The following is a 27537-nucleotide window of genomic DNA, read 5'->3' as shown; positions in this document are numbered from 1 at the left end:
GGTAGATTCTTACTCAACAAGAGGAGGGGTGATAGCCCCCACACCCTCATATTCTCTGCGTGGGCGATTAGTGTCCAGAATGCTGCCGTGTGCCTCCCTCTCCTAGAGCGGCTGAGATTGCAGAGAGGGTGCAGAGAATCAAGGCTGTAAATTTATATCTTACCAGCAGACCCTACGGTGTGCTAATGTGACTCCATGGGTACTGGTGGTATAAACTGCTGGTGTCTCGGCATTTTGAAGAGAGAGAAAAGGAGCTCACTACAACAACAACTTGTGTTTATATAGTGCCTTTTACATCCCAAGACACCTCACAGGAGCGATATCAAACAAAAATTTGACACCGAGTCACATAAAGAGATATTAGGACAGGTGACCAAGAGCTTGGTCAAGGAGGTAGGTTTTAAGGAGCGTCTTAAAGGAGGAGAGAGAGGTAGCGAGGTGGAGAGGTTTAGGGAGGGAATTCCAGAGCTTAGGGCCTAGGCAGCTGAAGGCACGGCCGTAAATGGTGGGCAATGGGAGGGAGCGATACTCAAGAGACCAGAATTGGAGGACCACAGAGATCTCAGAGGGTTGTAGGGCTGGAGGAGGTCACAGAGCTAGGGAGGGGCGAGGCCATGGAGGGATTTGAAAACAAAGATGAGAATTTTAAAGTTGAGGCATTGCCGGACCGGGAGGCAATGTAGGTCAGCGAGCACAAGGATGATGGGTGAACGGGACTTGGTGCGAGTTAGGATATGGGCAGCAGAGTTTTTAATGAGCTAAAGTTTATGGAGGGCATATACAAGCGCCCCAACATGCTTCACAAAGGCATGATGATAAACAGACACCAAGTCAAAGATGAAAAGATTGGATGGAGGCATCCTAAAGCTTACTCAAAGAGACGGGCTTTAAGGATGGTCTTAAAGAAGGAAAGAGAGATAGGTTGAAGGGTTTATAGAGAGGGAATTCCAGAGTGGTGGGCCTAGGCAGCAGAAGACAAATGGCCCATGGTGGGACTAAGGGAGGAGGGATGGACATGTGACCGGTGTCAGAGGATTGGAGAGTTTGGGGGGTGGGGAGTTGGTAGGGGAGATTGTAGCACTGAAGAATTTAGTGAGGGGCGAAGTCCTGGAGCGATTTAAACAGAAGGATGAGAATGTTAAATTTGAGGAGTTGGAGAACCAGCAGTCAGTTGAGATCATCGAGCACAGGTGCGTTTGGTGAGCTGGACTGAGTGCGAGATAAGGGCCTCCATTTTAGCACCCGCTATCGGGTGCGTTCCTGGCGGGGGGGCTCCAAAAATCGGGGAATCCCGGAGCGGGTCGGGAGCCCAGCTCCAACCCACCCACTTCTGGGTTCCCCACAGACGCGCCGGCATGCGCGCGCAGCCCCCGCATGTGGGACTCCCGCAGGCAATTAAAGCCAGCGGGATGCCACTTAAGAGTATTTATGTTGCTAGTTCAGGTCGTTTACAGACCTGATTGAGCTGTTATATGAGGAGGGGTGGGATTTTGCAATGTACTGAGACTGTTTCCCGTACTGGGGGAAACACTCCCAGTTCAAACGGACGTGTTGCAGCCAGCAGCCTGTGGCAGCTGCAAAGGTCCATTCGACAGGTGGGGGGGCGGGGAGACCCTTCACCATCGCAGGAGGCCACTCCATCACATTGGACAAAGTTTGGCCTCCACCACCCTCCTCCTAACAAGAAAATTCACCGACCTGGAACCGCAACCCCGGTGTGAGGACACACTTACCTACCTTGTGGACCCCCTCAGACATACACCTTCCAGATGGGGGCCGCCGTAGTTGCAGTCATGACCTCCTCGGAGGACGAATAGCATCACCAGCCTCGCCGGCCACGCCGTCCGCCCCTGACACATGGAGCTCCACAACACGATGCTGTGGCACATCCACCTGCACAGCAGGAGGGAGGGCAACCGCAGAGAGAGATGCGTCGCAGGAGGCACTACCCTCGCCACAGGGTCTACAGACCGAGGCTCAGCTTCCTGGACCTCTCTGAGGAGCAGTGCATACGGAGGCTCAGAGTCAATCGCCAGGTAGTCGCGGACATCTGCAGCCTCCTTAATGACGAGCTGCTCCTGGATGGACCAAGCAGCATCTTCTTACCTGTCGCCGTCAAAGTCACCACTGCCCTCAACTTCTTCGCCTCCGGATCCTTCCAGGGTGCCACCGGGGACATCACCAGTCTGCACACAAGTGCATAAGGCAGGTCACTGACGGCTTGTTTCACAGGGCCTCGCACTACATCAACTTCCCCATGGATGACTGCAGCCAGACGGAGAGGGCAGTGGGATTCCACTCTGTGGCTGGCTTCCCACGAGTGCAAGATGTAATCGATTGCACCCACATAGCAATACGGGCACCTCCACATGAGCCAGGACTGTTCATCAACAGGAAGGGGTATCACTCCATGAACGCTCAGCTTATCTGTGACCACCGCAAGAGATTCTTACACGTGTGCGCCAGATACCCTGGCAGCTGCCACGATTCCTTCATCTTCAGGGGGTCCACTGTACCACCCCTCTTCCACTCACCCAACACCGGCAAGGGCTGGCTCCTCGGAGACAAGGGATATCCCCTGCACACATGGCTTATGACACCTCTGAGGAACCCCACCACCGAGCCACAGCGTCGATATAACGACAGCCACATCACTACCAGGTCTACAATTGAGCGGGTTATAGGGCTGCTCAAGATGCGCTTCAGGTGCCTTGATCGTTCTGGGGGAGCACTCCAATATGCGCCACGCAGAGTGGAAAGCATTATAGTCGTGTGTTGTGCCCTGCACAACAGGGCACAACAGAGAGGGGTGCCGCTGGAGGAGGCCCCATCCACATCCGCCACCCATATTGACGACGATGAGGAGGACGAGGAGGAGGAGGAGGCCGAGGAGGAGCGACCCATGGGCAGAACATCGGCTCACCTGGCTGCTCGTCAGGCCAGGGAGGCACTGATATGTCAACGGTTCTCCTAACATCAGACTGTCTGAAGAGTCCAGACCTCATCACCTGGACAGAGGAGCGGCCATACCAGCCCCCTCCCCTTCCCCCTGCATGGAACAGTGGTGCAATTACGCCTGCACCCACTGTAGTATGACCCAATGGGTGGGACCAGGTGTTCGTCTTCATGGTGAGCCCCATGAAAGGGACCTATTGCACAAGCCGGTCAAGAATGGACAAGACGTGGCAGTAGTGGTGATAACAAAGGGGTTTATTGTGGATGTGCACTAAACAAATATCAATAAAAACATGACAGATAGTCATACACCCTCGTGCATTCCCTTTGTGCTTACAACACCTTCGCCTTGCGCTTCCGGGAACCCCTACGTGGTGCTACCCCTGTGGTTCCAGCAGAGGTAGTGGCAGGTTGCTCTTGTTCATGCCCTGACCGATTAGATGCTTTGGGCCAACGCCCTCTGGGTTTCAGTGCCCGTGAGGGCCCCTCCAAAGACTGCTCCTCCTGCACCTGTGCAGGGGCAGGCTCGGCCACCTGGAGAGGGGGCAGCATTGTGGGTACTGGTTGAGAGGGGGGCAACGGGTGCGACGTGGGGGCACTTTGAGTGGTGTCCCCACTTCCATGTCCCCTTTCACCACCATCCCTCTCGTGGCCCAGGCCCACGTCACTCTTTCCACCCTGCTGGACGGCAGTTTGGAGGACCTGTGTGAGGCCTTAGAAGGCCACTTGTAAAGTATCTGTCAGCCTGTTTAAGGCAGCAGAGTGTTGCTCACCCTGAATCCGAACGGCCGTTGTCAGGGCCTGGATGGACTCATTGTTGAGCTGTGCGTGACGCTCGAGGGAGGCTAGCCTTTCCTCCATCGCAGACGTTCCCGCACCTACCCGCGACACTATCTCGCAGATACCCTCCTGTACCTGTGCCACCATTCCCCTCATGCAGGAGTTGGACTCCTCCATCACCTGCACGATTATGGAGAGTGCACGTGGCACCTGTTTTTTTTTATTCGTTCACGGGATGTGGGCGTCGCTGGCGAGGCCAGCATTTATTGCCCATCCCTAATTGCCCTCGAGAAGGTGGTGGTAAGCCGCCTTCTTGAACCGCTGCAGTCCGTGTGGTGACGGTTCTCCCACAGTGCTGTTAGGAAGGGAGTTCCAGGATTTTGACCCAGCGACAATGAAGGAACGGCGATATATTTCCAAGTCGGGATGGTGTGTGACTTGGAGGGGAACGTGCAGGTGGTGTTGTTCCCATGCGCCTGCTGCTCTTGTCCTTCTAGGTGGTAGAGGTCGCGGGTTTGGGAGGTGCTGTCGAAGAAGCCTTGGCGAGTTGCTGCAGTGCATCCTGTGGATGGTACACACTGCAGCCACAGTGCGCCGGTGGTGAAGGGAGTGAATGTTTAGGATGGTGGATGGGGTGCCAATCAAGCGGGCTGCTTTATCTTGGATGGTGTCGAGCTTCTTGAGTGTTGTTGGAGCTGCACTCATCCAGGCAAGTGGAGAGTATTCCATCACACTCCTGACTTGTGCCTTGTAGATGGTGGAAAGGCTTTGGGGAGTCAGGAGGTGAGTCACTCGCCGCAGAATACCAACCTCTGACCTGCTCTCGTAGCCACAGTATTTATATGGCTGGTCCAGTTAAGTTTCTGGTCATTGGTGACCCCCAGGATGTTGATGGTGGGGGATTCGGCGATGGTAATGCCGTTGAATGTCAAGGGGAGGCGGTTAGACCCTCTCTTGTTGGAGATAGTCATTGCCTGGCACTTATCTGGCGCGAATGTTACTTGCCACTTATGAGCCCAAGCCTGGATGTTGTCCAGGTCTTGCTGCATGCGGGCTCGGACTGCTTCATTATCTGAGGGGTTGCGAATGGAACTGAATACTGTGCAGTCATCAGCGAACATCCCCATTTCTGACCTTATGATGGAGGGAAGGTCATTGATGAAGCAGCTGAAGATGGTTGGGCCTAGGACACTGCCTTGAGGAACTCCTGCAGCAATGCCCTGGGGCTGAGATGATTGGCCTCCAACAACCACTACCATCTTCCTTTGTGCTAGGTATGACTCCAGCCACTGGAGAGTTTTACCCCTGATTCCCATTGACTTCAATTTTACTTCAATTGACTTCCAGTACCTCGGCAATGTGCTGCTGCCCCTCGACAACTCTCCTTTTCACGGCTGGCCCCCAGGGTTCAGCATCTGGGTCCAGCTGAGCAGATCCTGGAGAAGAGTGCTCCCACCGACGTGGACTCTCCACGGCTGCCCCTGCCACCAGGGTCTGCTCGTGCTCACATGTGCGTGGTGACTCACCATGTTCAAGCCCAACTAAGTGAGGACTGGGACCCACCGAGGTGTGTGTATCTGCGCTGGTGGATGCATGGCTCGGATGTGATGATGGACCCTCAGAGACCGGCAGGTCCTCTGAGGAATCGGCCTCCACGCTCACGGCGCTCGCAGATGGCCCTGCAAGAGAACAGAAAGCAATATTAGGCATGTGGACAGATGTTGAGGTGCGGCAGATGCCAAGTGATGCTAAGATCATTCGCTATCATGAGTGCTGAGTGTCAGCTTTCTGTCACCGGCCGTTTCTGCAGCCCCAGCCTCAGCATCCGCCACGGACAGGCACTCCAGCGTGTGGCTGAGATCTAACGCCTGCTGCTCTGCGTCCGTTAGCACCACCTCGTGTGGCGGGCCCCCTCCGGTCCGTGCCCTCTCCCGGGCGTTCTGGCATCTCTTCTCCTGTCAAGGCAAAACACAGAGGCTTGATTGAGTGATGCTTGCATGGTGAGATGCTGTATGCATTGGTGTGGGTGGGTTGAGCGTGAGGGAGATGGAATGGAGGGTGCGTGTGCCACATAGCCATGACATTGTATGGGGATTGGGGTGCGCGGTAGTGTTCGAATGGGGACAGGGGTGGTGAGTACGTGCAGGCACGGTGAGGGTGATAGTTGAGTGGATGTGAGGAGTGATGCGAGAGTGTTGTGGTGGCAGTGCAGAAGGGGTTGTGTGGTGGTGGAGGTGATGTGGAAGACGGAGTGTGGGAGAATGCGTAAGTGTACTCACTTTGCCGGACCTAGTTAGGTCATTAAATCTCTTGCGGCACTGGACCCAGGTCCGTGAGATGTTGCCGCTGCTGCTGACCTCTTCTGCCACCTCCGACCATGCCTTCCTCGTGGTGGAGGGAGGGCACTTCCTCCCATCTGATGGGAAAAATGTTTCCCTCCTGCTCCTCACCCCATCCAGCAGCAGCTGGAGCGAGGAGTCCGAAAATCTTGGGGCAGCCTTCCCCCTAGAGTGCTCCATGATGTTCTAGTCGCTGTTTGCAGCAGGAGGAGCATTGGTGGACTGCCCCTTTAAATAGAGCTCCACCAGCTCTCAGACATTACTGCGCATGCGGAGTCTGCCGGCGCGCAGCTGAGCAGCGGGAAACCTGGAACCAAAGGTAAGTGGCTTCAATTATCCCATAATTGTGCGCGGAGCACACTGGTTTCACCGGGCGTGTTACCCACGCGCCCAATAGCCCCCCCGCCGTGAACCCGCAGCCCTGGTAACATCGAGCCCAAGATATGGAAAGCAGGGAAAAATGGGAGGCTGGCCAGGAGAGCGTCAGAATAGTTGCGTCTGGAGGTGACAAATGCACAGATGAGGGTTTCAGTGGTGGATGGGCTGAGACGGGGCGGAGACGAGCTATGGTGGAAGTCGACAGCTTTTGTGATGGAGAGAAGATGGGGTTAAAAGCTCAGTTTGGGGTAAAATAGGACACCGAGGTTGTGAACAGCAACATGATAACATTCTACGACACATCAAATCTGATTCACAGTCACTGTGCCAATCGTCCCAGTGAAACTGTCCTGGCATCACTGCGGTTTAGCCACTGGCGGGCAGATTCTCCCCTATGGGCACCTGCTGGGGGGAGGGGCCCCACGAGGAAGTCACTGCCCATGTTTGTCCTCCCCTTGGGCCATACAACACCTGGTGCTGCCCCACTCCCCACCCTCCCCTCCCTGCCTGGACTGGACCCCATGCCGATAAAGTAGAGAGGGAATCAGAGTCCATGTGCAGGCCCGAGAGGCCTATAGATACACTCCTGGCAACCAGCAGTGAGTCATAAGAACATAAGAAATAGGAGCAGGAGTAGATCATACAGCCCCTCGAGCCTGTTCCGCCATTCAACAAGATCATGGCTGATCATCTACCTCAATTCCACTTTCCCGCCTTATCCGCATATCCCTTGATTCCCTTAAGTGTCCAAATATCCATTGGGGCCTGAAGATTATAATGGGGCCGGGGTGAGGGAGGGGAGAATGTACTGTACCTGTTCAGTCTCTACCCTGCCCCTGGGACCCTCACAGACTGTCCGGCCTGCTAGGCCCTTACACCAGTTTCTCAGACGCCCCAGAAAACCTACTCACAGGAAAGTGAGGTGGGTGGGGCTGGGAATGTCCGCTCACATAATATTATATCAATGCTGGGCTAGGCCTACACCGGGTGTAAGCCCGGTGATTTATCACTGGGAAGCCCTAGCGGACCGGAGACCTGACGTAACGCTCTGCACCTCACTTTCCCCTTGCCTGCACCAGCAGGGAAGCCAATTGCCCAGGCACAGGGAAGAGGACAATCTACCTTTGTAGCTGAGAAGGTGGCACAGCAAACAAGAGCACCAGTGGGAGGCATCATTGAGTCCGTCTTCTCAATATCGCACGCCGTGCTGCGATGCATTTGTTCCCATGGAAACGCCCGTGGATCTCCCAGTGCCGGCTTTTTGGAATGGACCCTGGTTGATAAGCCTCGTTATAAGCCCCCAACTCACCTATCCCAACGCACCTGTCCCAACTCACCTGTCCCAACTCACCAGTCCCAACACGCCAGTCCCAACGCGCCTGTCCCAAAGCACTTGTCCGTGTATTGCATGGGTGACCCCCACCTTAGTGGGGGATACAACTACTGCTATGCAGGCCACAGCTGGCACATTTAGTGTGCCTGCTGTGGCTCAGTGGTAGCACTCTCGCCTCTGAGTCAGAAGGTCATGCGTTAAAGTCCCACTTCAGAGATTTGAGTACAAAATCTAGACTGACACTCCCAGTGCAGTACTGAGGGAGTGCTGCACTGCTGGAGGTACTGTCTTTCAGATGAGACATTAAACCGAGGCCCTGTCTGCCCTCTCAGGTGGACATAAAAGATCCCACGACAATATTTCAAAGAAGAGCAGGGGAGTTCTCCCCGGTATCCTGGCCAATATTTATCCCTCAACCAACATCACTAAAAAACAGATTATCTGCTCATTATCACATGTTTGTGGGATCTTGCTGTGTGCAAATTGGCTGCCGTGTTTCCTACATTACAAAAGTGATTACACTTCAAAGGTGCATCGTTGGCTGTAAACTGCTTTGGGACGTCCTGAGGTCATGAAAGGTATGATATAAATGCAAGTCTTTCTTTCTTAAGGTGCAGCTTTAAAAGGGAGAATCACCCCCAAAACGGTGGAAGACTGCCTTCTAGGATCTGCGCAGTAGGCTACAGCAGAGTCCTGGCTGAGAGCCAGTGTAGATGGAGCTTCCCCCACCCCACCACACACACTGAGGGATATAACTGGGTCCCTGCGGGTCCTGGGCTGGTTCTCTTTGCTCAGTGTGCACTGTGATACTTCCAGGCCGCCCGACTTTCCTCAGCAGGTGTTGTTTACCCTCTACTCCTCAGCGCTTGCTTCTTTCAGCTGTTTGAGAATCAACAATGCCAGGCCTCCCCGCTCGGCCTGTTTGCTCTCCCTACCTTCTTCATTAGAGGGCTTTTTTTGTGAGCAAGCCACTCTTTAAACTGTCGCTCCTTTTGTGTTTGTTGAGGTGGGGAATGAAGTGAAAACATTTTTTCCAAAGGTTCTGTTTGTGGGATTTTAGTGTTGACCTGTGTGGACTCGAGCGTCTGGCGCCACTCTCCCGCTTTCCTTTCGTTCATGTTGCCCGTCAATAAAACCTGTCCTTTAAACGACTTCACAATAGAAACAGGAATACATTACTATGTACAGGGGGAACATAGGAACAGGAGTAGGCCATTTAGCACCTCAAGCCTGTTCCAGGAGTGAATATCACTGCAGATCATTCTTTAAGAAAAGAAAGAGCCTTCTGAAAGTACTGCTCCTGTGCCACAATCCCAGTTGAAACCAACCTTTCGCATAGTCTGCAAACCCATAGAAATTACAGCATGGAAACAGGCCGTTCGGCCCATCCAGTTGGTGTTGGTGTTTATCTCCCACACGAGCTGTAGTCCCAATTCCGTGTCCCTCTCCCCCACTTTGTTCCCATATCCCTTTATTCCCGCTTCCTTCAACCGTCGATCTAACCTATTCTTAAATGTTGATATGGTGGGGTAGCGATGGGTCCTCGTCGTGCCTGTTTTACAGGCAGATAACAAGGGCATAAAGGACCAATTTCAGGGTGCAGCGTTCCGCGCCCGATCTGTGCCTGCGTGGTGGACGTCACTATAATAGTACAATAGCGGCCTTGCAGGGGTCCCAGGCGGCCACCCGAAACAGCCGTTAGGCCCCTTACATATGTACATGAGGGGCCTGATCCATGTTTTAGACCCCCATTTAGGAACTGGGCCTGCTCCGCTCGGGATTCTTCAGCAGTTGCCTAAGCAGTGACCACCCACAAAAGGTATGTTTTTAAAAAAAAAAGAAAGGAAGGTTCCTGTGGAGCCAGGAGGGGCAGGAGTGCTCGTCCGACTCCACAGTCCTTGCGATCACTTTGCTGTTCCAAGCCCCCTCGCCTGGGACTTATCTTTGGGTCGCTGCTGGTGAGGCAAGCGGATTGATATTCTTCTTACTAAAGTGAGCGAGCTGCCTGTGGAGGTGTGACAGGCACCGGCAGCTCACGCAAAGAATGTTAATGAGACCTAAGGTCCAATTTTGGGCCGGTCTTGGGCCTCCTGGTTGGGGCACACGCTGTTGGCGATCCAGTGGTTATGGATCCGAAAACAGGCCTTAAGCAATTTCCACCCCATCGTCTCCACTTCAATCACTAACTCCGGACATGCATTCCACTGCTTCACAACCCTCTGTGTAAAAAAAGCTTCACCTGCTCTTTGTCCTAAATCTCTTACGTTTAATCTTAGCGGGGTGTTAAATCACTGGGTGGAAAGCAGGGAAGAGGAGCTGGACCTCCCACCTGGAGAGTTGCTGTGCGGGCCATTTTAGCAACTGGTTTGCATTAACATTCCGCTGGTCACCTTCCCGCCCGATCTTCATGGACCAGCTAGCCACGCCTGATTCGGACAGGCCGGACACCACCCGCCGGCACTCAGGGGCGGGAGTGTTTGACTGGAGGTGAAGGGAAGAGTCCAAGCAACTGAGGACCCAAACTTTCCTTGCGAGGCTCGGAGAAGCACTGCTGCTCCTGCTGGCCTCACAAAGGTAACTTTAGTACTTACCTTTTGGGGTCTCCACTTCTGTTGTGGTGGGCTTTATTGGACCGAGTGTCCACAGCGATCACTCAGTAGGCCGCTATCGATTCCAACAGATCCTTCTAGTCAGTCACATGATCACATACACACACACACACACACACAGCCTTCAGGAAACGTCTTAATTATTGCACAGGAGCTACACTGCAATGATTCCCCACTACTGTTCTTTCCATAGTTAATGTCACTGAATCATTATCAATCGCTCAGTATTATAGAATGAGAAAACAACAGTAAGTCTATCAGCAGTGCCTTGGGAAATACGATAGGGTATATTTTTCTTCGCTCATCCTAAAGCACAGGGATTGGGGGGGCAGTGAGCATTACATTTGTTCATTTCCCTCCGGGTCAAAGGTAAGTGGCTGCCTATGGGGGTAAAAATTGTTGCAACCTTTACAAAAGCAGTAAATATTTTTAAATACCTGTCAGCATTTCCATAGACCAAAAAGTGGCTGGAAAAACATATGTGGAGGCAGGAAGTAGAATCTATGCACCCTCTTCTGGCAGCAGCTGACACCCCCTCACCCCCGGTTTGATAGCTAATGGAGTGGGTGGAAGGCAAGTTGCATTATTTGGCACTAGTGAGGACAGCAGTGCAGGAAATGGCAGCTGGGTTCAACACTATGTAGAGTGCCAGCAGGACTTTTGAAAAGATGTAGAAGAAGGTGGCACACCTTAAGAAAGCTGCCCAGTTAAGACGTCCCAACAATGCCGCTTACCAGGTAGGCTGGCCAAGGCTGCAGGTCACACGGTGCTCCCTGCTCCACATTTACTGCTGCCCATGCCAAACACCTACACAATCTTACAGCTCATTCATTGCTTACCGTGTATGTCCATACTCCAGCAGGGCACAAATTCCAGCTGCAACTTATAACTGACAGCCTTGGTACACTTTCATCTTGATAGAGCTTCACACATAAAATCATTGTAATACAACCTAGCTGCATGATGCATGGTCACTTACTGATGCAGTATGACTGTCATCAATGGAAAGTGCAGCTGTGCTATGAAATTGGGTAGCCATGTCATGTTGCTGTTGTTAAGGTGACAGCAGTGGTGCAGTGGCTCAGTGGTAGCACTCTCACCTCTAAACCATGAAGGTTGTGGGTTCTATTCCCACTCTAGAGATTTGAGAATATAATCCAGGCATACACTCCCTGAGGGAGTGCTGCACTGTTGGTAGATGCTGTCTTTTGGATGAGATGTTAAATCGAGGCCCTCTCAGGTGGTTGTAAAAGATCCCATGGCACTATTTTGAAGAAGAGCAGGGGAGTTCTCCCTGGTGTCCTGGCCAATATTTATCCCTCAACCAACATCACTAAAACAGATTATCTGGTCATTATCACATTGCTGTTTGTGGGACTTTGCTGTGTGCAAATTGGCTGCCATGTTTCCTACATTACAACAGTGACTACACTGAAAAAGAACTTCATTGGCTGTAAAGCGCTTTGGGACATCCTGAGGACATGAAAGGTGTGATATAAATGCAAGTTCTTTCTTTATTTCCTTTCTTTGCTATTGCTATTCTGTGCGGCAGGTGAGAAAATGCTGCTGAACTATGCATCAGTCATCTGTTTGATACATGAGTATCAGACACATGCAGCATATTGATAGTTAATGAAGGGGTTCCCGTTGGTAGCCTGGAAGAGGGTGAAGACAAAAAAAGATTGAGCTCGGGTTAACTTTGACAGCCACTGGCAGTGCTATCGCTATGGTGAATGTTGGCTGCAGACATCCTTCCGGCAGATAGCCCAACTCTGCAACTGGCTCCATGCTGACCCAGTGCTTGTAGAGGCGGTTGTTGCCATTCACTGTCATGTAGGTGGGCCAAGGCCTGCACATTCTATATACACATCCACGTCCACAAAGGGCCCATTCATTTTGGGCTGCAACACCGTAGGGCCCATTTGAGATAGGGTTACAACACTGAAGGGCCCATTTGAGATAGGATTACAACACTGTAGAGCCCATTTGAGATAGGGTTTCAACACTGTAGGGCCCATTTAAGATAGGGTTACAACACTGAAGGGCCCATTTGAGATAGGATTACAACACTGAAGGGCCCATTTGAGATAGGGTTTCAACACTGAAGGGCCCATTTGAGATAGGGTTTCAACACTGAAGGGCCCATTTGAGATAGGGTTTCAACACTGAAGGGCCCATTTGAGATAGGGTTACAACACTGAAGGGCCCATTTGAGATAGGGTTACAACACTGAAGGGCCCATTTGAGATAGGATTACAACACTGTAGAGCCCATTTGAGATAGGGTTTCAACACTGTAGGGCCCATTTAAGATAGGGTTACAACACTGAAGGGCCCATTTGAGATAGGATTACAACACTGAAGGGCCCATTTGAGACAGGATTACAACACTGAAGGGCCCATTTGAAATAGGGTTACAACACTGTAGTGCCATTTGAGATAGGGTTACAACACTGAAGGGCCCATTCTTCAAATCATGCTGTCTTTACCAGGAGAGTGTAGGATCAGTTTATTTACCCTAAAATGTACTGTTAGGTGAAAGAAAAAAATATTTATTTTAGTACATATCCCAACAACAATTAATAACAAGACAGTACTAAAAACACCCGCAAATTAGAAAACGAAGTAAAGAAACCTCTGTGCCTTTATGAGCTCAGTCACTCCTAGAGTTTATCTCGGGCCCACTCCAGAGGGGGGAAGGGAAAGCCTAGTCCCATCCTGTCCTGAGTAGGTGGAAGATTGTAGTCTTTAACTACAGCCATGGCTCTTTCTCAGCGAGGCTCCTTTAGGTTGGTCTGTAAATGGAGGTGGGCACCAGAGCCAGATTTCTCCAGTCCCCCGGGGCCATGTCCAGCTCCAGTGCCACTGGCCTTAGCGACCAGATCCTATGCACTCGTATCTCTTCTGATACCGTGCAATTAAGTCAAAGTGACTTCAACTGTTCAGCTCCTTTAATCTGAACGTCTGTTGACTCTGATTCAGTTGATGCTCGATTGCACTCAGGAGCACTGAATATCATGCCACTGTGCAGATTAGACTGCAGGCTTGGCTGGAATCCCAGATTCAAAAGTGTTGCAGATATGAGCTTGGGTTCATGTCCTGGTCTTGTTGCACTATACTTACAGAATACCATTCTCCCCACCGAGATGATGGTCTATTAAAACAGGCCTTCTCATTACATTTTCTCCACTCGCTGGGGCCTCTCGTTACTGGAAAAAAGTATCACCTTTACCGATATCAGCTTTTTATTTCCAGATCTTAAAACAAATTCTCAAACTACCTTGAGTGGGATTTGAAACACTTTCTTTGGATTACTAGTCTGGTAACATAACCACGGCACTACCGTAGTCATGATTAATGCGTTAATCAATTGTGAAAGAAGAAAGAAAGAAAGAACTTGCATTTATATAGCGTCTTTCACAACCTCAGGACGTCTCAAAGCGCTTTACCACCAATGAAGTACTTTTGGAGCGTAGTCACTGTTGTAATGTAGAAAACACAGCAGCCATTTTGAGCACAGCAAGGTTTGACAAACTTGTGATAATGACTAGATAATCAATTTTTTTGTGGTGTTGGTTGAGGGATAAATATTGGCCAGGACACTGGGGAGAACTCTCCCGCTTTTCTTTGAAATGAGATCTTTAAGTCCACCTGAAAGGGCAGATGGGGCCATGATTTAATGTCTCATCCGAAAGATGGCACCTCCGACAGTGCAGCACTCCCTCAGTACTGTATTGGAGTGTCAGCCTGGATTTTGTGCTCACGTCTCTGGAGTGGGACTTGAACCCACGACCTTCTGACTCCGAGGCGAGAGTGCTTTCTGTATCGGGTGTAGAAAAATCATGAATGTATTCTGTATAAACGGTTTAGAGTTTTGATACAGCTACTGATGGAGGAAATGTCCTCCACGGACTGTACATACAGGCTGCGGCCATGGGCTGTGTAATAAGCTTCATCTGAGACCATCGTTGAGTTACTTCTAGTTTATGTCGAGGCCAATTTGTAACTTGAAGTTTGTCAGGGTGGCTCTGTGTCCTTTCCCCTCACAGCAGGGACAGGTCTACTACAGATGCGGGCCTGACAGATACAAATAAAGGCATGAGATTAGAGAGTTTCCACTCAGGATGATTGGCAGGAAACAGCGGGGGGGGGGGGGGCGGGGGTTGCAGGTAATCTGAGTGTGTGACAGGATTGAGATACCATATCCAGACCAACTGCCTGTCTACAATGCCGCCCCTTTAGAGTGCCATAGACTGAAGCTGTGTACTCTCACGGAGTTCATGTCTGATGGGACAATACAAAACTTTAGTCACAGGATCACATCACTATGCTTTAACCACAAGTTCCATATTTTAAATACATTTTGAACCAATTGGATCTGTCGCATATGTGCCTCAGTGGTAGTACTCTTGACTTCTAAGTCAGAAGGTTGCAGGTCCAAGCCCAACTCCAGTGCGTAAAGCACGTAATCTAAGCTGACACTTCAATGCAGCACTAAGGCAGGTGCCATCTTTCAGATGAGATGTTAAACTGAGGCCCCTGTTTGCCTGTTCAGGTGGATGTTAAAGATCCCATGGCACTATTCAAAAAAGAGCTGGGGAGTTCTGATATCCTGGCAACAACAACAGCATGCATTTATATAGCGCCTTTAAGGTAGTAAAACATCCCAAGGCACTTCACAGAAGCGTCATCAAACAAAATTGGACACCAAGCCACATAAAGAGGTATTAGAATCGGTGAGGTAGATTTAAGGAGCGTGTTAAAGGAGTAGAGGTGGAGAGGTTTAGGGAGGGAATTCCAGAGCTTAGGGCCTAGGCAACTGAAGGCACAGCCGCCAATGGTGGAGCGATTAAAATGGGGATGCGAAAGAGGCCAGAATTGGAGGAGCACAGAGATCTTGGAGGATTGTAGGGCTGGAGGAGGTTACAGAGATAGGCAGGGGCAAGGCCATGGAGGGATTTGAACACAAAGATGATCATTTTAAAATCGAGGTGTTCCTGCACCGGGAACCAATGTAGGCCAGCGAGCACAGGGGTGATGTGTGAACGGGACTTGGTGCGAGTTAGGATACCGACAGCAGAATTGTGAATGAGCTGAAGTTTCTGGAGGAGGAAGATGGGAGGACAGCCAGGAGATCACTGGAGTCTAAAGGTAACAAAGGCTAAATGAGGGTTTCACCAGCCGATGGGCTGAGGCAGGAGCGGAGATGGGTGATATTACGGAGGTGGAAGTAGGCGGTCTTGGTAACGGAGTGGATATGTGGTTGGAAGCTCATCTCAGGGTCAAATAGGACGCCAGGTTGCGAAAAGTCTGGTTCAGCCTCAGACAGTGGCCAGGGAGAGGGATGGAGTCGGTGGCGAGGGAATGGAGTTTGTGGCGGGGACTGAAGACAATGGCTTCGGACTTCCCAATATTTAATTGGAGGAAATTGCTGCTCATCCACTTGGACAAGCAGGGTGACAAATCAGAGACAGTGGAGGGGTTGAGAGTGGTGGTGGTGAGGTAGAGCTGAGTGTCGTCAGCATACATGTGGAATCTGATGTTGTGTTTTCGGATGATGTTGCCGAGGGGCAGCATGTAGATGAGAAATAGGAGGGGGTCAAGGATAGATCCTTGAGGGACTCCAGAGGTAACAGTGCAGGAGCAGGAAGAGAAGCCATTGCAGGTGATTAGATAGGAATGGAACCAGGCGAGCGCAGTCCCACCCAACTGGACAATGGAGGAGAGATTTGGAGGAGGATGGTGCGATCAACTGAGTCAAGTATTTATCTCAACCAATATCAGCAAAAAAACTAGTCATTCACCTCATTGCTGTTTGTGGGACTTTGCTATGCGCAAATTGGAGTGGATTAAGTGGAATGGAATGGATGGAGTGAAATGGTTTTAGTGGAGTGGAGTGGATTTATTGGAGCGGAGTGGATTTATGGGAGTGGAGTGGATTTAGTGGAGTGGAGTGGATTTATTGGAGTGGAGTGGATTTAGTGGAGTGGAGTGGATTTAGTGGAGTGGAGTGGATTTAGTGGAGTGGAGTGGATTTAGTGGAGTGGAGTGGATTTAGTGGAGTGGAGTGGATTTATGGGAGTAGAGTGGATTTAGTGGAGTGGAGTGGATTTAGTGGAGTGGAGTGGATTTAGTGGAGTGGAGTGGATTTATTGGAGTGGAGTAGATTTCTGGGAGTGTAGTGGATTTAGTGGAGTGGAGTGGATTTATTGGAGTGGAGTGGATTTAGTGGAGTGGAGTGGATTTAGTGGAGTGGAGTGGATTTAGTGGAGTGGAGTGGATTTAGTGGAGTGGAGTGGATTTATTGGAGTGGAGTAGATTTCTGGGAGTGTAGTGGATTTAGTGGAGTGGAGTGGAGTGGATTTATTGGAGTGGAGTGGATTTATTGGAGTGGAGTGGATTTAGTGGAGTGGAGTGGATTTAGTGGAGTGGAGTGGATTTATGGGAGTAGAGTGGATTTAGTGGAGTGGAGTGGATTTATGGGAGTGGAGTGGATTTATTGGAGTGAAGTGGAATGTTTGAGTAGAGTGGATTTATTGGAGTGGAGTGGATTTAGTGGAATGGAGTGGATTTAGCGGAGTGGAGTGGAATGGTTGAGTGGAGTGGATTTATTGGAGTGGAGTGGATTTAGTGAAGTGGAGTGTATTTATTGGAGTGGAGTGGATTTATTGGAGTGGAGTGGATTTATTGGAGTGGATTTAGTGGAGTGGAGTGGATTTATTGGAGTGGAGTGGATTTATTGGAGTGGAGTGGAATGGTTGAGTGGAGTGGAGTGGATTTAGTGGAGTGGAGTGGATTTATTGGAGTGGAGTGGATTTAGTGGAGTGGAGTGGATTTATTGGAGTGGAGTGGATTTCTTGGAGTGGAGTGGAGTGGATTTAGTGGAGTGGATTTAGTGGAGTGGAGTGGATTTATTGGAGTGGATTTAGTGGAGTGGAGTGGATTTATTGGAGTGGAGTGGATTTATTGGAGTGGATTTAGTGGAGTGGAGTGGATTTATTGGAGTGGAGTGGAATGGTTGAGTGGAGTGGAGTGGATTTAGTGGAGTGGAGTGGATTTAGTGGAGTGGAGTGGATTTATTGGAGTGGAGTGGAATGGTTGAGTGGAGTGGAGTGGATTTAGTGGAGTGGAGTGGATTTATTGGAGTGGAGTGGATTTCTTGGAGTGGAGTGGATTTAGTGGAGTGGAGTGGATTTATTGGAGTGGAGTGGAATGGTTGAGTGGAGTGGAGTGGAGTGGAATGGTTGAGTGGAGTGGAGTGGAGTGGAATGGTTGAGTGGAGTGGAGTGGAGTGGAATGGTTGAGTGGAGTGGATTTATTGGAGTGGAGTGTAATGGTTGAATGGAGTGGATTTATTGGAGTGGAGTGGATTTAATGGAGTGGAGTGGTTTAGTGGAGTGGAGTGGATTTAGTGGAGTGGAGTGGATTTATTGGAGTGGAGTGGATTTAATGGAGTGGAGTGGATTTAGTGGAGTGGAGTGGATTTATTGGAGTGGAGTGGATTTATTGGAGTGGAGTGGGTTTGTTGGAGTGGAGTGGTTTAGTGGAGTGGAGTGGATTTAGTGGAGTGGAATGGAATGGTTGAGTGGAGTGGATTTATTGGAGTGGAGTGGTTTAGTGGAGTGGAGTGGAATGGTTGAGTGGAGTGGATTTATTGGAGTGGAGTGGTTTAGTGGAGTGGAGTGGATTTATTGGAGTGGAGTGGATTTATTGGAGTGGAGTGGATTTATTGGAGTGGAGTGGGCTTAGTGGAGGAGAGCTGCATCTGTTTATCATGTTTGCAATCGTATCATCTTAGCACCATTATTTCCTTAATATCTATACGTGTGCAGGTGAATGCTGAGCATTGTTCGAAGCAGTGGTTAGGAGAGAGAGTTGGTGGTACCTGGGATGGATATTGGGCAGAATTGGGATGCTGCAGGCAGAAACCAACAAACAATCCAGTGCACATCTAGAACGCCTACTTCTCAACAGGTCCCTGCCCAAAACAGACCCCAGAGAGAGGCGTAGTCAAATCAGGAGCAGATTCCAATTCCAAACAGAGAATCAGCTCAGGGACCATATTTGTGTGGTACAGGCTACAAAGTGAGATTTGCTTTGGCTGCCTTACTGGTCAGCTCACAAGATGATACCAAGACTTGTAAATCCCAAAGAGACACAAGGGTTTAGACTGGCTGTGTGTTTTGAAAGTGACTACGTTGCTGGACACAACAAATGGTGGAGTTGGAATGTATTTCCAGGGATATCACTGAGCTGAGATTATTACAGTGCACCATTCCACAGCTGGTGCTCTGATCCTCTGGTGGGACACTGCTGTCTTCCTTCCTTCCATCTCTTTTCCATAAATAATGTTTTTAATGTTCAGAGAAAGCTCCCGCCCTCTTTCCTAATTGTAAACATCAGCTACCCTAGAAGTTCTGCACGCGTCTAAGCACAACGCTAATCGTAGCAAGAAGCAGCGGAGGCAGGTCACAAGATCACAAGATAGAGACGGACAAGAAAGGACATCTTGGCTCATTAATCCAGCTGTTTGGATAATGATTTTTGCCTCCATTATTTTAGGAACAGGAGCAGGCCATTCTACCCCTCGAGCTTGTTTCGCCATTCAATTAGATTGTGGCTGATCTGTACCTTAATTCCATCAACCCACCTTGGTTCCATAACTGTCAATATCCTTGCCTAACAAAAATCTATCACTCTCAGTTTTGAAATTTTCAATTGACCCCCAGCCTTAACAGCTTTTTGGGGAAGAGAGTTCCAGATTTCTGCTATCCTTTGTGTGAAGAAGTGTTTCCTGACATCAGCCTTGAAGGGCCTGGCTCTAATTTTAAGGTTATGCCCCCTTGTTCTGGACTCTCCCACCAGAGGAAATAGTTTCTCTCTATCTACCCTATTAAATCCTTTAATCATCTTAAACACCTCAATTAGATCACCGCTTAATCATCTGTACTCAAGTGAACACTCTTCTGACTTCAGTCCTAAATGTGCCTTTTGCCAGTTTGAACCTGTGTCCCCTTTTCATACTCTCAGGATTTAACTTGCAGCAGTGTTCCAGATTCACCAAGGGCCGATTTTATCTCCGTCCGCCCGATATAAACAGGATAAATACTTGAAGTGGAAAAATTTGCAGCACTATGAGAAAAGAGCAGGGGAGTAGGAGTAATTGAATAGATCTTTCAAAGAGCCAGCAGAGGCATGATGAGCCGTATGGCCTCCTTCTGTGTTGTATCGTTCTATGATTCTATGATTATATCTCCCCCTTTACCCAACTATCTCACCCCTTACCCAACAGTCTTCCCCTTTACTCAACAACCTCCCCCTTTACCCAAATATCTCCGCCCTTGCCTATCTCCCCATTTACTTTGCTCTCTCCTCATTTATCAAACTATCTCCACCATTTACATATCTATCTCCCCCTTTACTTATCTCCCCCTTTACCTATCTCCCCATCTATCCAACTCCCTCCCCTTTACCCAACCTTCTCTCCTTTTAAATAACTATCTCCCCCTGTACCCAACTATCTCCTTATTACCCAAATATCACCCCCTTTACCCAACTATTGCCCCCTTTACCCAAATATCACTCCCTTTACCCAACTACTTCCCCTTTTACCCAACTATCTCCCCCTTTACCCAACTATCTCCCTTTTACCCAACTATCTCCCCTTTACCCAACTATCTCCCTCTTTACCCAACTATCTCCCCCTTTACCCAACTATCTCCCTCTTTACCCAACTATCTCCCCTTTTACTCAACTATCTTCCCCTTTACCAACTATCTCCCTTTTACCCAACTATCTCCCCTTTACCCAACTATCTCCCCCTTTACCCAACTATCTCCCTTTTACCCAACTATCTCCCCCTTTACCCAACTATCTCCCCTTTACCCAACTATCTCCCTCTTTACCCAACTATCTCCCCCTTTACCAACTATCTCCCTTTTACCCAACTATCTCCCCTTTACCCAACTATCTCCCCCTTTACCCAACTATCTCCCTTTTACCCAACTATCTCCCCCTTTACCCAACTATCTCCCCTTTACCCAACTATCTCCCTCTTTACCCAACTAGCTCCCCCTTTACCCAACTATCTCCCTTCTACCCAACTATCTCCCCCTTTACCCAACTATCTCCCTTTAACCCAACTATCTCCCCCTTTACCCAACTATCTCCCCTTTACCCAACTATCTCCCTCTTTACCCAACTATCTCCCCCTTTACCCAACTATCTCCCCTTTACCCAACTATCTCCCCCTTTACCCAACTATCTCCCTTTTACCCAACTATCTCCCCATTTACCCAACTATCTCCCTTTTACCCAACTATCTCCCCCTTTACCAACTATCTCCTCCTTTACCCAACTATCTCCCCCTTTATCCAACTATTGCCCCCTTTACCAACTATCTCCTCCTTTACCCAACTATCTCCTCCTTTACCCAACTATCTCCCTTTACCAACTATCTTCCTTTTACCCAACTATCTCCCCCTTTACCCAACTATCTCCCCCTTTTTCCAACTATCCCCCCATTTACCAAACCATTTCCCCTCTACCCAATTATTTCTCTATTTACTGAGCTCTCTCCCACATTTACCCAACCATCTCTCCCTTTACCCAATGATCCCCCTTTACCCAATTATCTCCCCCTTTACATAACTATCTCCCCCTCTACCCAACTATTTCCCCCTTTACCCGTACCTTGCCTTTTATCACGTTGCCCTTTCACCTCTGGGATTGAGCGGTGCAGTCAGTTATCGCACTGCTCTTTCACCTCTGAAAGAGTGTTAAAATAATAGCATTGAGTTCAGATAGATGGAAGTAATACTCAGCTGGTCTGTAGACAGACGAGGCCCTCCAAGGGAAGTGAATAACTTTCCTTTGTGGGGGCCAGGAGGAGCAATGAAAGTCACGGCCTTCCTCCTGTGCCCACCGCCACCCCCCGCCCCTGCCATTCATAGAGTCATAGAGTTATACAGCACGGATAGAGGCCCTTCGGCCCATCGTGTCCGCGCCGGCCATCAAGCCCTGTCTACTCTAATCCCATATTCCAGCATTTGGTCCGTAGCCTTGTATGCTATGGCATTTCAAGTGCTCATCCAAATGCTTCTTGAATGTTGTGAGGGTTCCTGCCTCTTGTGGAATCCTCCCAAACTCCCACCCCGTGATTTACCAGCCTGCCAGCGAAACGTCCCTTGGTCCTGATCGATGACCTCCAGCTGCCTGGAATTCCTCATTCACCCACCTGCCAGTTGGCGCTATCTGCTGGTGTTGGGCAGGCGGCTGATCAGCAGCAGGTAGAGGAGGCCCGAGAGTCAAAACACCCCGGGCCTCAAATTGAGGCCAGTGCAAGCCTTTTGCACCCGTTCCCCCTCCCCATCCCCCGCCTGCCCAAAACCCGCCGGGCATTAAAATCAGTCCCATTAGTTTGAACCGTACTAGTCTGTGACCAGGGGTGGCCGAAGGTTATTCAAACATAACTGTTGTACTAAACTGGAAGGGGTGAGTAAATTCATGAATCTCACATTGAATCAAAAGGACAACATCAAACCAACCTCAAAACCTTGGGGCTGATTGGCTGGTCATCAACCTGTGCTCTGCTGTTGCAGTAGGTGACCAGAAAATGGTTGCCGTCTCTGCATGAAGCACTGTCATCACCAACGCCAACACCATCATTACCAACGCCAACACCGTCATCACCAACGCCAACACCGTCATCACCAACACCGTCATCACCAACGCCAACACCGTCATCACCAACGCCAACACCATCATCACCAACACCGTCATCACCAACGCCAACACCGTCATCACCAACGCCAACACCATCATCACCAACACCGTCATCACCAACGCCAACACCGTCATCACCAATGTCAACACCGTCATCACCAACACCATCATCACCAACACCAACACTGTCATCACCAACGCCAACACCGTCATCACCAACGCCAACACCATCATCACCAACACCGTCATCACCAACGCCAACACCGTCATCACCAATGTCAACACCGTCATCACCAACACCATCATCACCAACACCGTCATCACCAACACCAACACCGTCATCACCAACGCCAACACCGTCATCACCAATGTCAACACCGTCATCACCAACACCATCATCACCAACACCAACACTGTCATCACCAATGTCAACACCATCATCACCAACACCAACACTGTCATCACCAATGTCAACACCATCATCACCAATGTCAACACCGTCATCACCAACACCATCATCACCAACACCAACACTGTCATCACCAATGTCAACACCATCATCACCAACACCAACACTGTCATCACCAACGCCAACACTGTCATCACCAACACCAACACCATCATCACCATCACCAACACTGTCACCACCTACACCATCACCATCATCACCAACACCACCAACACCAACCAAAACAGCAACACCAACAACAACACCAGTGCCGACAACAACAACAACAACTCGCGCCTTTAACGTAGTAAAACATCCCAAAGCGCTTCACAAGAGCGTTATCAAACAAAATTTGACACCGAGACACAAACAGAGATATTAGGACAAGTGGCCAAAAGCTTGGTCAAAGATGTAGGTTTTAGGGAGCGTCTTAAAGGAGGAGAGAGAGGAAGGGAGGTGGAGAGGTTTAGGGAGGGAATTCCAGAGCTTAGGGCCTAGACAGCTGAAGGCACGGCCGCCAATGGTGAAGGAAAGAAAATTGGGGATGCATAATAATCTGCTATTGGTGGAGTGCAGAGATCGCGGAGGGTTGTAGGGCTGGAGGAGGTTACAGAGATAGGGAGGGGTGAGGCCATGGAAGGATTTGAAAACAAGGCTGAGAATTTTAAAATTGAGGTGTTGTTGGACCGGGAGCCAGGGGTGATAGATGAACAGAACTTGGTGCGTTCAAGTCCCATTCAAAGAGGGTACCTTTAACCTATGTTCCAGTCTCTCTATCTGGTAATCTAATAGTGTGTGCCTGTTTTCTGATTCCATCCCTCTTTCATTTGTGGTCTGGTGGTCAGTGTGAAACTTTTTTCTTTGCTAGTCTGGTTCAGGGTTGATTTATTGCATGTCTTTTTCTCTCCCTCGCCCCCGCGGTAGAATTGTCAAGCTGAGTTGTCTATGAGTAGCTGAGGAGGGAGATGTGTCCATTTGATCCTTGGTGCCACAGAGAAGGTTATACATCCACTTCCCTTTGCAGTATAGTTGAAGGTGAACGTATACATGTGCCCTAGTATATATGAGAAGACCCCAAGATACATGTCCGGAGCTTGACTAAAACCCCAAAGCATTAAAAAAAAGCCTAAAGACTTATGCTAATCACATTAGTAATCAACAGTGTGCTGAACTTACAAATTACTCCCTCAGAAACTGAGTGAAATTTGAATAACATTTGATAGACAAAATTATTGTGCTTGAATCTAATTTATGCCAATCTAATCTGACTGGATCTGTCCAGATCCAACCAGACCCAACTTCACCAGACTCAACTCCATTCAAACCCAAAACAACCCACCCTACTCTTTGACTGCTGCTGGTGTTGAAAATGCTCTGGTTTCATCATTTCTGGCTTGAGAAATATAGGATTCAAGGAATCAGATATTTCAGGTTTCAATTTGTGTCCTTGTGATATGTGGTCAATGCATTTTTCAGCTTATTTCCTCACTGGGCAATCTGGTATATCTCTCAGACTGACAAACATTGATGTGGAGATGCCGGTGATGGACTGGGGTTGACAATTGTAAACAATTTTACAACACCAAGTTATAGTCCAACAATTTTTATTTGAAATCTACAAGCTTTCGGAGACTTCCTCCTTCCTCAGGTAAAACATTGATGACCTTCATACCTTTGAATAAACAGGTTATGGTTTTAAGGCCCACTCCAGGACTTCAACATATAATCCAGATCGACACTCCAGTCAAGCACTGAGTCAATGCTGTGTTGTTAGACGTGCCATCATTCAGGTAGACTGAGTCCCAATCTGCTTGCCCTCATGATTCAGGTGAACATTAAAGATCTTAACCACCGCTCCTATTTTCCCATGGACATTCTGTAACCATTTACACCTCCTCTTGACCCATCTTTTGTTTCTTTACTTGTCTCGTTATCATCCCTTTTGCTATTTAATCACTCCTGCCCTCAACCCTCTCACAGACTTTTCCCTTTTGTTCTTTCCCTGCCCTGTACTTGCTCAAAATCACTAACATCTTCCAGTTATGATGAAAGGTCTTCAACCTGAAACATTAACTCTGTTTTTCTCTCCACAGGTGCTGCTTGAGCTGCTGAGTGTTTCCAGCATTCTGGGCTTTTATTTCAGATTTCCAGATGCGCAGTGTTTTTCTTTTGTTTTAAAGATCCCATGGCACTTTGAAGAAGAGCAGGGAGTTCTCAGGTTGTCCAAGCCAACATTCTTCCCCCAACCAACACCACCAAAGGAATTGGTGATCATCTCATTGCTTTTTGTGCGATATTACCGTACACAAAATGGCCACCTTGTTTAAGTACAAATGTTATTTCCAAAATATTACGTAGTCACTGTGGTTGCCGTGTATCCGGGTGCTTCCAGATTGTACACCGGCAACGATGGTGCCCTTGGCCTGTTCTATTGGCTGCGGCAAACCCTCCTGTATGTTGCGGTCACTCTGGGAGAGCGGAATGATGCAACTGCTAACTCATTTACCTTTGGGACTTTGAACACTGTTTGTGGGCTCCTGGTACAGTCAGCAGGGTCATGTTATGGGGTGGGGACACGTTTCTGGGGGCAGTGTGGCAGAACAAAGGTGGACCATATAATGGCTTAAGGGTCAGCTGTGGCTCAGTTGGTAGCACTCTTGCCTCTCAGCCAGAAGGTTGTGGGTTCAAGTCCTACTCCAGGGACTTGAGTACATAATCTAGCCCTCTCAGGTGGATGTAAAAGCTCCCATGGCACTATTTGAAGAAGAGCAGAGGTGTTCTCCCTGGTGTCCTGGCCATTTCTTATCCCTCGACCAACATCAATAAAACAGATTTTCTGGTCATTATCTCATTGCTGATTGTGGGATCTTGCTGTGTGTGTTTCTTACATTGCAACAGTGACTACACTTAAAAAGTACTTCATTGGCGGTAAAATGTTTTGGGACATCCTGAGGTTGTGAAAAGCACTAAATAAATGCAAGTTTTTGGTTCTTTAACAGTCAACAGACCCTTCACCTATTTTTGGTGCGTGTTGCTTAGCGATCTAGAATTTAAATGATATTTACTGTTGATTGTGGGGCCCACAGATGCCACTATGAATTATAAAGTGTAATAATTTGGTAGATAAAGAGTTAAAGGTGCAGTACCACCTTTATTACAGTCAGTTGTAGAATGACACAATCGCAGGCTCCAGGGTTAAAAGCTCCTTGGAATGGCAGTGACAGTAGCTGGCTTACAGAACTCCTGCCATCAACTATTATCATAGTTGGGTTCTAAAAACCTACAGATTGTGGGAGAAGGGAATAACTGAGGGGGTGAAGGAGTGTCCCAGTTATGAGATCCTGGGGACGAATGAGTTAAAAGTAGGGACACTGTGATGAGAACACATTGGTGTCCTTTCTAATCTCCTACGCTACATTCCATTGCCAGTCATATCTAAAAGCCATGTAATAAAATACGCTTGTGATATATGTATGGTTAAGACCAGCTTTCTTAAATGGGAGAATGGGACTCAGGCTGTATGAAGACTGCTCCCTTCTGCTCCAGAATCGTCCCAAAACCTATCAACTGCAGTAGATAAGCCACTGTTTATTACCTTCTGACACAGTACAGCTAGATCTGGAGCAAGTGTAGAGGTTTAACGTTCCCAAATGCGAGCAAGTTTCAGATGATGGATTTGCAAGTTAATAACTTTTTGGCCCAGTGCCCTTAAATGTATCTGGGTTGCCGGGGCCGTGCGAGTCTTTAAAAATGATCAACAGCTTTTCAGAAGCCGCAGAATAGGAGCCGCTGACACCTTGCGCTGAGTGTGCCGCAGTGCAATGGTTCTGACAGATAATGTACTCCTTTGTGACTGAGGGAAGTTAGCAGTGACAGCCTTTGGGAAGGCTGCAGGCCTCCGAGGTGTGGAGGATGACTTGATGTGTGCCAATGCGAGGGAAGGTATTACACACTCGCACAATTAAAATCAGCTGCTTTCCAAATGAATCTGGAAAGTATTAACGCATCCCTTGTATGTGATATCATCTTCACATCAGTTGCTATGTTCAAAGTCAGATTGGATGCACGATAAAGGCTGTGTCAGGAATGGGGCCATGACTTGAGGTGAGGGAAGAATCATAGAATCATACAATGATACAGCACTGAAGGAGGCCATTCAGCCCGTCTTGTCCGTGCCGGCTCTTTGAAAGAGTTATTCAATTAGTCCCACTCCCCTGCTCTTTTCCCATAGTCTTGCAAATTTTACCTTTTCAAGTATTTATCCAATTCCCTTTTGAAAGTTATTATTGAATCTGCTTCTATTACCCTTTCAGGCAGTGCATTCCAGATCATAACAACTCGCTGCTTAAAAATTCTGCATATCGCCTCAGGTTCTTTTGCCAATCACCTTAAATGTATGTCCTCTGGTTACCGACCCTTCTGCCACTGGAAACAGTTTTTCCTTATTTACTCTATAAAAACTCTTTATGATTTTGAACACCTCTATCAAATCTCCCTTTAATCTTCTCTGCTCTAAGGAGAACAACCCTAGATTTTCTAGTCTCTCCACGTAACTGAAGTGTTTCATCCCTGGTGCCATTCTAGTAAATCTCTTCTGCACCCTCCCTAAGGCCTTGACAGCCTTCCTAAAGTATGGTACCCAGAATTGGATACAATACTCCAACTGGGGCCTAACCGTGTTTTATAAAGGTTTATCATAACGTCCTTGCTTTTGTATTCTATGCCTCTATTAATAAAGCCCACGATCCCATGTGCCTTTTTAACAGCCTTCTCGACTTGTCTTGCATCTTCAAAGACTTGTGTACATACACCCCGGGTCTCTCTATTCCTGCACCCCCTTTTAAATTGTACCATTTAGTTTATATTGCCACTCCTCATTCTTCCTACCAAAATGAATCACTTCACACTTCTCTGCGTTAATTTCATTTGCCTTGTGTCTGCCCATTTCACCAGTCTGTCTATGTCCTCCTGA

At 48.8% G+C, this 27537-nt stretch overlaps 1 long non-coding RNA gene across 1 annotated transcript in view; it reads left to right on the top strand.

The window, feature by feature from the left end:
- Positions 1-25541, top strand: part of LOC137335505 (uncharacterized) — an 80793-nt gene extending 55252 nt beyond the window's left edge. The window contains exons 3-4 of the long non-coding RNA XR_010966441.1: positions 24252-24393; positions 24659-25541. This is a non-coding gene — a long non-coding RNA (uncharacterized lncRNA). The remainder of the gene's footprint in view (positions 1-24251; positions 24394-24658) is intronic.
- Positions 25542-27537: the final 1996 nt, after the last annotated feature.

The sequence above is a fragment of the Heptranchias perlo genome, chromosome 19 (genome assembly GCF_035084215.1).
Source record: "Heptranchias perlo isolate sHepPer1 chromosome 19, sHepPer1.hap1, whole genome shotgun sequence".
In the NCBI taxonomy this organism is placed as follows: Eukaryota; Metazoa; Chordata; class Chondrichthyes; order Hexanchiformes; family Hexanchidae; genus Heptranchias; species Heptranchias perlo.
This window is presented reverse-complemented; position numbering and strand designations above follow the sequence as displayed.